We start from the raw sequence: 13,466 nt of genomic DNA on the forward strand, positions 1-13,466 counted from the left end.
TGAAGCTGGCATTATTTTCTTTCAACAGAAAGGGAAAGAGAAAACAAAACCATGCCACTATCAAAAGTCACAACTGGTGAGAGTGTACCTACTAAAATAATCATTTACTTTTAGGTTAGCTTTGCAAAAGAACAGGACGACTTCTTTCTAGTCCTCTAGTAACAAATTACAAAGGGAATATATTTCTTCTTATTCTAAATGGCCCCTTCTATTCCAATAACTGCTTTTTTATATTTTAGCCAATGATTTTCAAATAGAAGGGAGTAGGTTTATAGAAAAAGTCACCTGGGGCTATTTCAAACTCTGTTAGTGATGGGTTATACAAGGCATGTATGTTGAGGCGGGCATGAGATTAAGAACCACCATTTCAGACCCTTGTTTCTACTATTCAAATTGACAATCATTCAACAAAGCTATACTGAGTGCCTGCTAAGTGTTTGGCACTGTCTAGACACAGAGGCCAGGGGTAAAAATGTCTACATCCTGAAGGGGCTCACAGGCTAGGAGAAGAGCCAGTGAGTAAACAACTAACACTCACAGGGGTAAGCTGGTGTCCCTGCTTGCTAATGATAAGGGATGGGGCTGAGAAGTGTTAGTCCATCTCCAGGGCCTCATTGCAAGGAGTGTGTGGCTGTACCAAGGTAGACCACGCGTGCAGGAATAGAAGGGGAGGCCCAGGTGCCGTGCATTTGCCCACCGTGAACTAACTATAGCACTGCATGATAAAAGCTCTAAAACAAGTATAAACAATATATAAAAGAAGAGGAGAACAATTACTTCCAGGGATTTCAGGAAGTTTTCCCAAAAAGGAAATATCAGACACGTCTTAAAAGCTGAGCAGAATTTTATGAAACGGAGCTAACATTTTGAACTATCACTCCACAACAGATACTGTTCCTAGCACTTTATATCTCCTAACTAGTTTAGCCTTCACAACAAATTGAGTAAACAGTATCATTTCCCCCATTTTACAGGTAAGGAAAGTGAAATATGGAAAAGTTAAATAACCTGTCTAAAGTTTACACACACATCCGCATGCCAGACTCAGGGTTTGAATCCATGCTATTTGGCTCTAGAGCGTCAATTTTTTAACTGCTTGTTTAATTTGCTAGCTCTCACAGACACAAAGTAGAAATGCTGGAGTTCAAGGTGGCTGGCGATGACACAAGGCTACTAAGAAGGGCAGAGCAAGACTGTGAAGGGACTATGACGCATCTTATCCTGCAGACAAGTGGAAGGTTTTGTGTCAGATCACTGCTGCGATTAGCTCTACGTTCAAGAAAGACAGCCAAGGTGATCTCAATACAGGAAGGCTTCTCCAAACAGAGAACAAAAAACAGACTACTGCCTCTAAACACTGCAGGAGCCAGCTGGAGGGTGCACGTCCTGATGCCACCCACACAAATTAAAGTGGCAAGATCACAAACCTTTATGTATAAATGTGCATAAATGAAACAAAATGCGGACCGATGACTAATTTCTGCCTACTTGAATTAAGCTTTTTTTTTTTTTTGTATACAGGTCAAACAAGCCACTAACCTCCCCATCAGGAACTCAAATGAGTCCATGATAGCATGGCCTTGGCAAGACAACTCATTTTTTTCTGCCGCTTTTTGTACTTCCTGCTTTAGTTTATGTCAAAAGCTAAGTGGCCTTATCAGTTTAAAGTGCAAAATAAAAACATGAGTCAGCAAACAGAGATTTCCTTCCCTCTTCTCCAAATACAAACATTTCACGCGGACACTGACACACACACACACACCACACACACACACACACACACGGCATACATCTAGTAAAGAATTCACCAGAAGCCTTAAAAATACTATCTTTTGTTCCAACAACTTTACTTTTACAAGCTTATTCAAAGGAAAGATTCTGAACTAGAAAGATAAAAAGGTCTTACATAAATATTTTCATCAAAGCATTATCTATTTTAGGGGGAAAAGAGTAATAATATCCAATAACTGGAAAACAGTTCAGTAAGCTGTGGTACAATCCACTCATGTAGCCCTTAAAAAATTATGTCCATAAGAGGTATGTAACAACTTAGAAAAAAACCTTAAGCACAACATAAAATGGTATATACAGCATAAACAGTTATGTAAATATACCAAAATATTAACAGTGGCTGAGTTTGGAAGGTGATAATTTCTCTCTCCTACTTTTCTAAACTTTTCAAACATTTAAAGAAAAACTTTAACTTTCAAATTTTAAAATAGCTTCTAGATGCAAATATTGCAAATTGCAGAAACCAAAAATCAACTTCATGAGGTCAAGCCACATACAACCTCTATTTCTAACATCAGGTTGGATGTATAATATGATCTGACGTAGAAATAAAAATACAGTTTAAAACAGGCTCTATATAGGGAGTGTTTCCCTATGGAGTCCTTCCTATGGGAAGGGTTTCTATTAGCACTGTCGGAGGTCAAACAAGAAAAATACTCTTATAATACTCCTTTTGACTTGGCTATTTAATTTTTCAACCTACGTGTCATTCCTTAATGTTAAAAGGAAAAAAGCAAAAAATTTTAAAATACCTTAAACTACTATGTAACTTGCTTTACATTTAAAGGAAACCTAATTAGCCAATTGTACAACAATGGACATTTTCTTCATCCTGGCCTCATCTAGTAAAGAAACCAATAATTATCCAACTGTGTGAATAAAAACAAAATACACTATCTGGTGTTCAATATCGTTCAGATCTCAGATTCCCATACAAGTTTTAAAAGAATTATTCTAATTTGTATCTGAAAATACATTTTTTAAAAAAGGGCAGAGAGATGATAGCTGCCAAGTGGTGCAAACCAAGTACCTTTATAAACGGATGAGAGAGACAGGAGACAGGTCAGGACCAAATTAAATGCCCTCCGTAGCTTCAGACTAGTATGGTTTATAATTCTTGTACTGGCATGGAATTCAATGCAGTAGACAAAATAAAGGACTCCACTAAATATTGACGGAATAATTAAACAATTCAATAAAATAAGGATAAAACATAGGCTCCAAAACGTGACTGGCAAAAAAAAAAAAAAAAAAAATCAAAGACTCCTAGTACCTTAAAAAAAAGTAACTGACAGAAGATAAATGGTCTATTGTCAATGAAGCAAGCAACTCACGTTTTCTCTTCCCATTTCTTGTTCTTTGGCTCATTACTCTGTCTTAACTCTAATGGTAAAACAGCATGGCACAAAGATCAAAAGAATCGAGGAACTAAAAGCACAAGGTATTGATTAACTTCACTTTGGAACTGTTTAACAGTTGGATAAGTTATTTCAGAAAAAAAGACTTTACAAAAATTAGTCTATCTATAAAAATGTTTGAACCATTTTTTAGGAAGCAAGCATTTCCAATGAGGAAATAAACTGCATATTTCCTGACTTAAACCACTAGTTTTTTTCTTAAACAGATAATCTTGTGAATAAGCGGGAAAAGACTTGAACTCCCAAAGACAGAGCTACACTGGGGATTCAGAGAAATCCTAAGCCAACTGTATGATTTCTGTAGTGTGATAGTTTTTTATCTAAAATGTTTCAACATATACCAAACTAAAATGCCATGGAGATGTAAAATACCTCAGAGATGTGTTGTATAAATAATTGGTGGCAATGTTAGTACTATGGAAAGGTATGTATCATCTATCCTAACTTTCAATTTTAAATAGGATTCAAGGCTTGATAAGAACTCTTGCTTCCTCTGAGATGCTCGTCTAAATTAAAACATCAAAAAGGGCCAAAAAGTGAACATACTAGGGGATCTGTAACGTAACTTTTCATTACTTCATCTTTTTAGCCTACTTGTTTTCATTTGCGTACCCAAGTCAACTGTATACTTTTACCAAAGGGAGAATTGCCAAAACAGATCATGATTCTCAAGAAGAATAAAACAACGATAACCTAAAAATTCATGACACAGAAACGACAGAATCACAGATGAGTAGACACTACATATTAGGGTTAAAAATGCTTAAAAAGATGAAGGCTGCAAAGAAAAACATTCCAGAGATTCAATGCCAGTAAATATTTTAAAACATAAAGAGCAATCCATCATAAAGCCAAGAATTACAATGAGCTTTGTTGGTTAAGAGTAAGATGGAGAATTCACAAAATGGCAGGAGAAGGTGGGGGTGGGGGGTGGGGATTATAACCAGATTCATTAGACCTAAGTAAAATTAGGCTATGGACTCAAAAGTCCTGAAGAGTAGGTATCTTCTCAAACTTTTGATAGAACTAAATTACATATTACTTAAAAGAGGAACAGGAGACAATCCACATACTGTCTTAGGAGTGCTGAAGTAGAAGCAGCACATACACTCACATTTTGATGTGGAAAAACCATCCAATGAACAATACCTGTGAAAAATAGTAATGAACACAGGTGGAGACAGTACTCTGGAACAAGTAAAATACAACCATAAGCAGTATCAACTCTAAACAGTCCTTAACATGACACCTGGGTGACTCAGTTGGTTAAGCTTCTGCCTTGGGCTCAGCTCAGGCCATGATCTTGAGGTCCTGGGATCAAGCCTTTTGAGCCAAGCCGAGCTCCCTGCTCAGTAAGAAATCTGCTTCTCTCCCTCTGCTGCTCCCTGCTGCTCATGCTCCTGCGCTCTCTCAAATAAATAAAATCATTTAAAAAAAATAAATAGTTCCAAACAAAAGCACACGAGATTATTTATTATACAGCTCCTTAAAGAAAATAATACATCTTTATCCACTCTTAGGAAAAAATAAAGTTTAAATCTGCTATACAAGTATAATGCCATTACAACGAATATCAAAACAGAGACAGATTTTCCCAACTATTTTGGTCTCAAATACCCCAAAGTTAAAATACTCTGAATAAGGGGGGAGAATTGTAGAAGAAAATGATTAAAAAAATGAGGATGAATAAAATCTCTCCAACTTTTACAGACCTGAAAGCACTTTTTAAACTACCTACTTTGCTGCTGGGAAGCTTAGCTAAAAGGAACTCTACCTCGACTGAGTCCTCAGAAAAAGAAAATGTATTTAAACAAATTCCTACGCAAGAAAGTGCTATGAAAATCCACTGGAGATCACAGAAGAATTCTACTGGTCTTAGATCAAAGCAGCAGCAGACTCCTGCCATTACAAACACCCAGAAGTCAAATTTCACCTTACTGAGGTCTCTTATTATTATGCCTTGTTATTGTTCTTTCCAAATACTTCCCAACTTTCTAAACGTGTAACTAATGACATAGAATAATTTGCCGTTTTTTTCAGAGATTAATTTTCCAGATCTGGGGCAATAGGGGGAGGGAGTGAAGTTGGGAGGGAAGATAAACTCTTGAAAGCTTATTTTTAGTAGCAAGGCAATGATGCAGGTACTACTACCTTAACACGTGGGCTAACAGCCAGTTTCCCAGGCTCTTGGATGTGACTTAGGAGACATGCTAGCAAGAGCTGCGAGGTGCTCTCTCAACAGGGTTAACTGAGTGGAAACTGGAATCAAAGGAAAGGAGTAATACGTAGACTTTGAATAGCAGCTCACCACTTACCGCGTTTAAGTTCATTGCAAGCTGTGCCATTTCGGCCAGATCATGTCAAAAGTAGCGTCCCTTTGATGAAAATGAAGCGAGGAACTTATGGATGTCACAATGACACAAGACTCTAAAGAGTACAGGACTCTAGTTTACATATTTAGGTGTGCCAGGTATACTCTTCAGTACCTCTCCACTGTGTCAGGAAATTCCTGAAGACAAGAATGCTCTCTGGTTCTGTTCTGCATACACAATTTCTTCCATCCTGACAAACCTAGGAGGCTTATAGAACTGCTCAACTTTTCTTAGTCACAGAGACTCCCTGGAGGATAGCAAGTGTCGGCTCTGTTTCATTTCATTAGATGATTACTTGTTGAATAGATTGAAGGCACTTAGAAGTTTTCTCACTGTCCTCAACTTCAATAAAGAAATTTGGCTTATTTGTACATCTCCTTGCAACTTTCCATAAAAGTAGTATGGCATTCTTTAATCCCATTGAATCGCTGCTCTCAAATTCATGCTTGCAATGGAAGACTGTTGTTCAGCTCAGGGTAGCCTTCAAGATATGCAGGCCCTAATTACCTCACTCTGATAAATTTCATCTGTATTCACCTCAACTCAAACACTGGACAATCATTTGACCTCCAAGTGCTCACTCCTTAAACACAGGAGATTGATGACCAGAGACATCAAGAAAAACTCTACCACAGTTATCTCTTAGAAAAAAGAAAAATACTCTGAGTCACTGTTAAAGTAGAACAGCAATTTCACAGATTGCAAAGAATGCTAAAAGTGGTAAATTCCCACAAGTGGTCAGTTATGATTCATCACTAACAAATGAAATGAAAAAAATTATTCTTTTTTTTAAGATTTTATTTATTCATTCATGAGATGCAGAGAGAGAGAGAGGCAGAGACACAGGCAGAGGGAGAAGCAGGCTTCCTGAGAGGAGCCCAAAGTGGGTGGGGCTCAATCCCAAATCCCGGGATCACACCCTGAGCCAAAGGCAGACCCCCTCAACCGCTGAGCCATCCATGTATCCCAAACAAAATTATTCTAATTGTATTATTACCTTATGTAAGCTCTATATTAGTTTTTACAAACATTATCTCACTGACTCCTATAGCAATCCTTCATGGCCTGTATCATTACCTCAATTTTACTAATAAACCTGAGAATTAGAGGTCAAGTAACTTTCTTAAGACTATCTAAGTGGTAGATCTACATTTAAAACAGATAACTACACAGAACAGGTGCTACAGTCCATTAATCAAATTTTTAAAAAAGTAATTCAAATGCCAAATTCACAGATGAAAATGGAGTAGGCTAGAGGAGGAAAAAAACTGCTCTACTAAAAAAAAAAGTCCTGCTGTATTTCATTTTTTGGAACATATTTCTCCTTCCCCACTGATCTCACAGGTGCTGTTTATGACAACAAACACATCTGTAGGGGTGAGCTGACATACACAAGGCAGGACAGCTTGAACCCTCTCCCTATATTTAGATCCTTCTGCTCAGGTTTTAATTGAATAATTTAATCAGGACCCTCTAGAAGGGAAACACATCCATATTCATCACAGGCATCAAAGGAAACATCTTTACAAGTTATATCCTTTTACAAACCAACATATGGTCTCACGCCATTCTCCCAATTGTTGAACTCCTCCTCTGGGAAGAACATGGAATTTTATTCCTTTTTATCACTTGAAAAAATCACTTCCCTCCTAATTCAGTAAAACTGGGTGGAGGCCACTTCCTCCACAGGTGAGAGAAATAAAACTTGTTGATCTGTCATTGTCAGGAATTTTAAAGTTAACTATTTATTCCATGTACTTTCAAAATAGAAACAAAAGGCAGGATAAGTCCAAAATAAGAAATCAGGGCACATGTCCCACATTTTCAAATAAAACCCCTACAATTTTTCTGTCATCATAAGATGTTTCTAAATGAGAAAACAAGAGCCCTTCACTTGAGAGTGAAAAAGAGGTATGTTGAAATAGTTGCTTCCACTTAGAAGCTTGTACTCTGAACAAAACACCTCTCTGAGCTCCAATTTGCTTTTCCACAAAAGTTTAATTCCACCACCAATCCTGCTGGGTTGTTACGAGGCTTAAATATAAACATATAAAACTGATTTGAAATTAACAACATGCCAGAGAATATAAAACATTTTATTAACACAACAGTTTCACAAATAAGGAACTTAATTTTAATACTTTGTACACACAAAAAAACAAAGTTTCCATCCTAGTTTCGCCTGTTCTGTAAAGTTCTAACTTTATAAGAAAGAAAGAAAGAAAGAAAGAAAGAAAGAAAGAAAGAAAGAAAGAAAGAAAGAAAGAAAAGGAAAGGAGAAAAGAAAAGAAAGAAAAGAAAAGAAAAAAGAAAAGAAAGAGAAAGAGGGGGGAAGGGAGAGGCACTAGGGACACGGCACTTAACAAAAAGACAAAAAGCATATTTTTAAGTCTATGCCTTCATGAGGCCTACATTACAGTGGTCAGAGAAGGCCTCACTAAGAAGGTGACATTGGAATAGAGCCTAGGAAGGTGATGGATGGGCTGTGCTGTGTGGGGTAAGTGGAGCAGCACACCGGGAGCAGTGGGAAAACCAAGTGCAAAAACCACAAGACACAGTGCAGGGAGTGAGAACTGAGGTGGGACAAGTAACAAGCGGACACACAGGGAGCCAACCCCCAGGGACATCACAACCCTCACTCTAAATTGAGCTGGGGGCAGCCCAGGTGGCTCAGCAGTTTAGCGCCACCTTCAGCCCAGGGCATGATCCTGGAGACCCAGGATCCAGTCCCAGGTCGGGCTCCCTGCATGGAGCCTGCTTCTCCCTCTGCCTGTCTCTGTCTCTCTCTCTGTTTCTCTCATGAATAAATAAATAAAATCTTAAGAAAAAATAAAATAAAATTAATTAATTAAAAAAATAAACTGAGTTGGGAACCACTGGGGAGATGTGAGCAGAGTCTGGCAGGATAATCACGGGTTGGCCCGCTAAGGAATGGAAGTAGGAAGTAGCTGGAGTGGTGATATAGTGGTAGGGGCAGGAGAAAGAACTAGGTAGACCAATTAGGAAGCTAGGGCAATTATGGTTTGAGAGGGTCAAAGGTTTGGATCAGTGTGCCAGAACAATCAGATCTTGGATATATTCTGAAGGTATGGCCATGAACAAATATACTTTATTACTGAAGGAAATAAAGAAGATAATTAACCATAAAGTTGGAGAAATCAGTTTCATTTTTAGACATGCAAAATCCTATATTATGGAACTGTGAGGCTGAGTGTCTGAGGTGGGGTCACAAGTCACTGGAGAAGCAGTCTGAGAATTATCACAGAAACAGTAGAGGGGGATAACGATTGGAAGTTAAAATTTCTTAGGAATGAGGGTGAATGATGGGGACTGGGGTGATAAATCACTAACAAGGAAGGAAAGTGAGAGGTATAATCTGACATGATAGTCAAAGCTGGGTGTTTCTATGGAGGATGGTGGAAGAATGGTGTGGTGGTGGCAATGAACTGGACCCTCACTTCCAGGCAGCATGATATGAGGGCTATGAGAGAGAACAGCCACGCCTTGAGACAGCTGCAAGGGAAGTGACATCCTCAGATGAATATACACAAACATATTCATGTTCTAAATAACCCAGATGTTTAACAATAATGGAATGATTAAATAAATTATGGTACATCTGACAATGATGTAACTTTTTTTTTTTTGATGTAACTGTTAAAAAAGAAAAAACAGACTTTCATGTCTAACAGGGAAAGAAAATGATACTGTTAACTGTTCAGTTACAAAAAAACCCTGTAGAACAATATATACAGTATGGTTCCATTTCAAAAATACAAACAGAAACAAAAAATGCACAGATGCACAGGTATAATATAGGTGCATTTTTAAAGGCCTAGAAGGAAATGTAGGAAACCAAGTAAGCAGTTCCCTCTAGGAGTAAGTTGGAAAGAGGTGAGTGCAGAACATTTTTACTTATAACCAATTACTGTTTTCAATTTAAAACTCCAAAAATAAAAATAAAGAAAAATCAAGAAGGATAACATTTATTCTACATTGCTCTGTAAGACAGTATTATGACCAAGAGGTGGCAAGATTTATCTTTTTATAAGGAAGAAAATAATTGAAAGTGTTTCTGCACAGAGTGAAAGTATCACTGTGCTGGGATTTTTAAGAGAAATGTATTCCTGTATACAGAGTTGGAATATATGACTTAAATTCCAGGTGAATAGGATATGGATGGGAATGCACTTTTTTATTAAGCAATTCAGCCACATGATCAAAAAGTTCAATTTTACAGAACACATCTTATAACAAAAAATTGTTTTTCTTCCTACTGTAGTCCCTTAGTCCCCTTTCCACTAACAATTCAAATATCCTTCAAACTTTTTAATGCATGAATTTCTTACTAAAAAAAAGTTCACTAAAATATCTTCAAAAACAATTTGGTCCTGTCACTTTTCCAGTGTATAAATCTGTTACTTGAAAGATTGAAATAATTTCTAAAAATCGAAGTTTACACAACCATTGAAACAAACATTGACATTAGCCATATTTCACTCTCTTCTGCATGACAATCAGTAACAGCCTGTTTTCAATCTGCCAAAAACTTGACTGGACTTACATAGGTTTGCTTGGCAACCTAAGAGAAAAAGAACCTAACAAAACAATAGCAGCCCTCTTCCAGAATAGGACCAGCTCCCACCAGTTAAGAGTTAAAACAAGCAAATGCAACATCTCCCACTGGGTTAGAGGAAAAATGCTTTGGATAAAGGCAAGCATAACCTACAGAATTAGATGAGAACTGTACCATAAGTCCAGACCTTCTGTGCCAGACATACAGATGGCCAACAGGCACATGAAAACATGCTCGACATCACTACGCATCAGGGAAATGAAAATCAAACCACAAAGAGACACCTAACACCAGTTAGAATGGCTTTTATCAAAAAATTGTCAAAAAGACAAGAAATAACAAATGTTGGTGAGGATATGGAGAAAAAGGAACCCCTGTTGGTGGGAATGCAAATTGGTGTAGCCACTGTGGAAAAGAGTAGAGAGGTTCCTTAAAAAATTAAAAATAAAAATATCATGTGATCCAGCAATTCTACTAAGGATTATCTACCTGAAGAAAATGAAAATACTAATTCAAAAAGATATATGCACCCCTATGTACACTGCAACCTGTGTCCAACTATGGATGAATGGATATGGAAGATGTGGTACACACATACACACACAGAAATAAGAAAAGAACGAAACCTTGCCATTTGTGACAACGTGGATAGAACTTGAGGGTATTATCCTAAGTGAATTAAGCCCGATGGAGAAAGACAAATACCACAAGATGTCACTTACGTGTTGAATCTAAGAAACAAAACAAAACCCAGACTCACAAAGAGAATAGACTGGTAGTTGCCAAAAGGGATGAAGGTTGGGGGAAAGGGCAAAATAAGTGGAAGGCATTAAGAAGTACAAACTTCCACTTATAAAACAAATAAATCATGAGGATGTAATACACAGCATGACAGATACAGTCAATATTGTATTAACTTTGTAAGGCGACAGATGGTAACTAGACTTATTGTGGTGACCATTTCATAAGGTATACATACAAATGTCGAATCAGTATGTTGTATACCTGAAGCTAATAATAGTGTACATCAATTATACCACAATGAATTTTTTAAATTAACCATTATTTTTGGAGTATATTATGCTATTAAAGATTTCAATTCCTGGGACGCCTGGGTGGCTCAGCGGTTGGCCGTCTGCCTTCGGCCCAAGGTGTGATCCTGGACCCAGGATCAAGTCCCACATCAGGCATCCTGCACTGAGCCTGCTTCTCTATGTCTCTGCCTCTCTCTCTGTGTGTCTCTCATGAATAAATAAACAAAAATAAAAAAATAAAGATTTTAATTCCTTATCACATTTTGTTTACACTAATATTATATACTAATATTGTTTATGCTATATACCCTGAGAACACAGCAAATTCTAGCGAAATGCCTATTCAAGATTCAAATATTGCTGTGGAAAAATCTCTAAGTGGATGATGCAGTTAACCAGAATGGTTTTATTATATTATAAAAATGTATAAAGGCAAACATATCTTATCATGTAAATCTCTCATCTTGAAATTCCTACTATAGGCAATAAACAGCCTTAATAGAACATCAGAAACACACCAATTTGAATACTCCTCAAACTCTCATCACCATCACTACCAACTTCAAAGGGAAGGAGTTATGATGCACATGGTTCAGTGGGTGACATCATATGAGTGCATCCATGGTCTCCATTAATTTTCAACACAGCTCTAGAATTCAAAAAGAATAAAAAATCATCCTCCTATCACTACCACCACCACCACCACTCACAATGAAGCACCAAGCACCATTCTGACACTTTATACCTATTAACTCTCCTAATCCTTAAAAGAATCCTATTAGGACTACTTTAGGGGTACGTGGGTGGCTTAGCTGGTTTAGCATCTGCCTTCAGCTCAGGTCATGATCGTGGGGTCTCAGGCTGGAGCCCCTCATTGGGCTCCCTGCTTAGTGGGGAGTCTGCTTCTCCCTCTCCATCCTTTCTCATGCTTGCTGTCTTCCTCTCTCTCTAGTGCTCTCTCTCTCTCTCAAATAAATTAAAAAAAAAAAAAAGGATTATTTTAGAGATGATGAAACAGAGGTTAAGGAGCTTGCCAAGGAAACCACTCTACCATGCTGCTGCTCCTCCTACATAACCTCCTCCTGTGTCTCATGCATAAAACAGAACTACTAAGCAAGGATTTACTTGAAGTTTTGTTTTAGTCCCCCCAATTCCTTCCTTTGCCAACTTATTTTTGCTTTTGTTGTTCTTTCCTTCTTGATAACTTCCCACTTTCCTAGAACACGGGAAACCAAGAGTTTTATCAGGGCAGCAATGACAAAATTAAGTTCATTTTAATATAGAGCCTAAAATAGGGGATCAGAGGTCATAAGCTGTTAACTCAACAAGACATAAGGAAATGCACCATGGCTTTACATCAACAGACCATGTGTTTGTTCAATTCGTAATTATCTTTTCTTATAAGTGTGGGACATTAAAATTAAGCTCCTTTTAAGAAATACATTTACTTTACATTCCAAATAATTATTCTTAGGTTTCTTCACTGAAAACATAAAACGAATCAAAACGAAACTACTGGCTCATTTTTTTTTTTTTAAGGTAATACTTTTCTACTCATGCAAATGTAGGGATGGAGAAAATTTAACCATAGGAAAAATATTAAAATATTTATTTTAATGGCTAACACACAGCTGACAGTCACAATGCTATCTATACCTAGTGGCAAAAAATAATACTCTGAACTCTGGAGAATTTGGGTGAGGGAATGAAGAGCAGAGAGGAAGACAAAGCAAACTGTGTACTGGTATGGCAGAAACATTGGCTGGTGGCACTACCACTTCAGTTCTAATCCTCCTTCTAATCCCCCTTTTCAGGCTCTTGTGAGATTTCTCAATCTTAGCATCATGGGATGTCAAGCAGCATGCATCCCTGCCTTCTACCTACTAGATGCTGGTACAATCACTCTCACCCTGCCTCCCCAACTTGTGACAACTCAAAATTTCTCCAGACACTGGCAGATGAACCATGGCTCTACTCCTCTACACTTTTTCTCTCCTTTTCTCCTTGTAATCTAAGTGCCTCAGGCTTCAGTACCTTTATATAGCTCCACTTCTAGACACTAAGACATAAGGAATTCACTGCTGATCTCTTCAAGAATGGAAAAGAGAAAGATGTCAAACATACATATCCTTTCTTCCTATCTCTTTTTCTCCTTGAACAAAAAAAAGCAAGAACAGGGAAGTCCAGGTGGCTCGACTGGTTTTAGATTTTGATTTTAACCCAAATTGTGATCTCAGAGTCCTGGGATTGAGCTCCACATCAGCTCCACGCTCAT

General features: G+C 37.6%; 1 protein-coding gene across 6 annotated transcripts in view; it reads right to left on the minus strand.

Moving 5' to 3' along the window:
* Nucleotides 1-13,466, minus strand: part of SMAD1 (SMAD family member 1) — a 76,052-nt gene that overhangs the window by 49,627 nt on the left and 12,959 nt on the right. The gene's annotated exons all lie outside the window — the stretch shown is intronic.

Source organism: Nyctereutes procyonoides, unplaced genomic scaffold (genome assembly GCF_905146905.1).
Source record: "Nyctereutes procyonoides isolate TBG_1078 unplaced genomic scaffold, NYPRO_anot_genome, whole genome shotgun sequence".
Taxonomy (NCBI): Eukaryota; Metazoa; Chordata; class Mammalia; order Carnivora; family Canidae; genus Nyctereutes; species Nyctereutes procyonoides.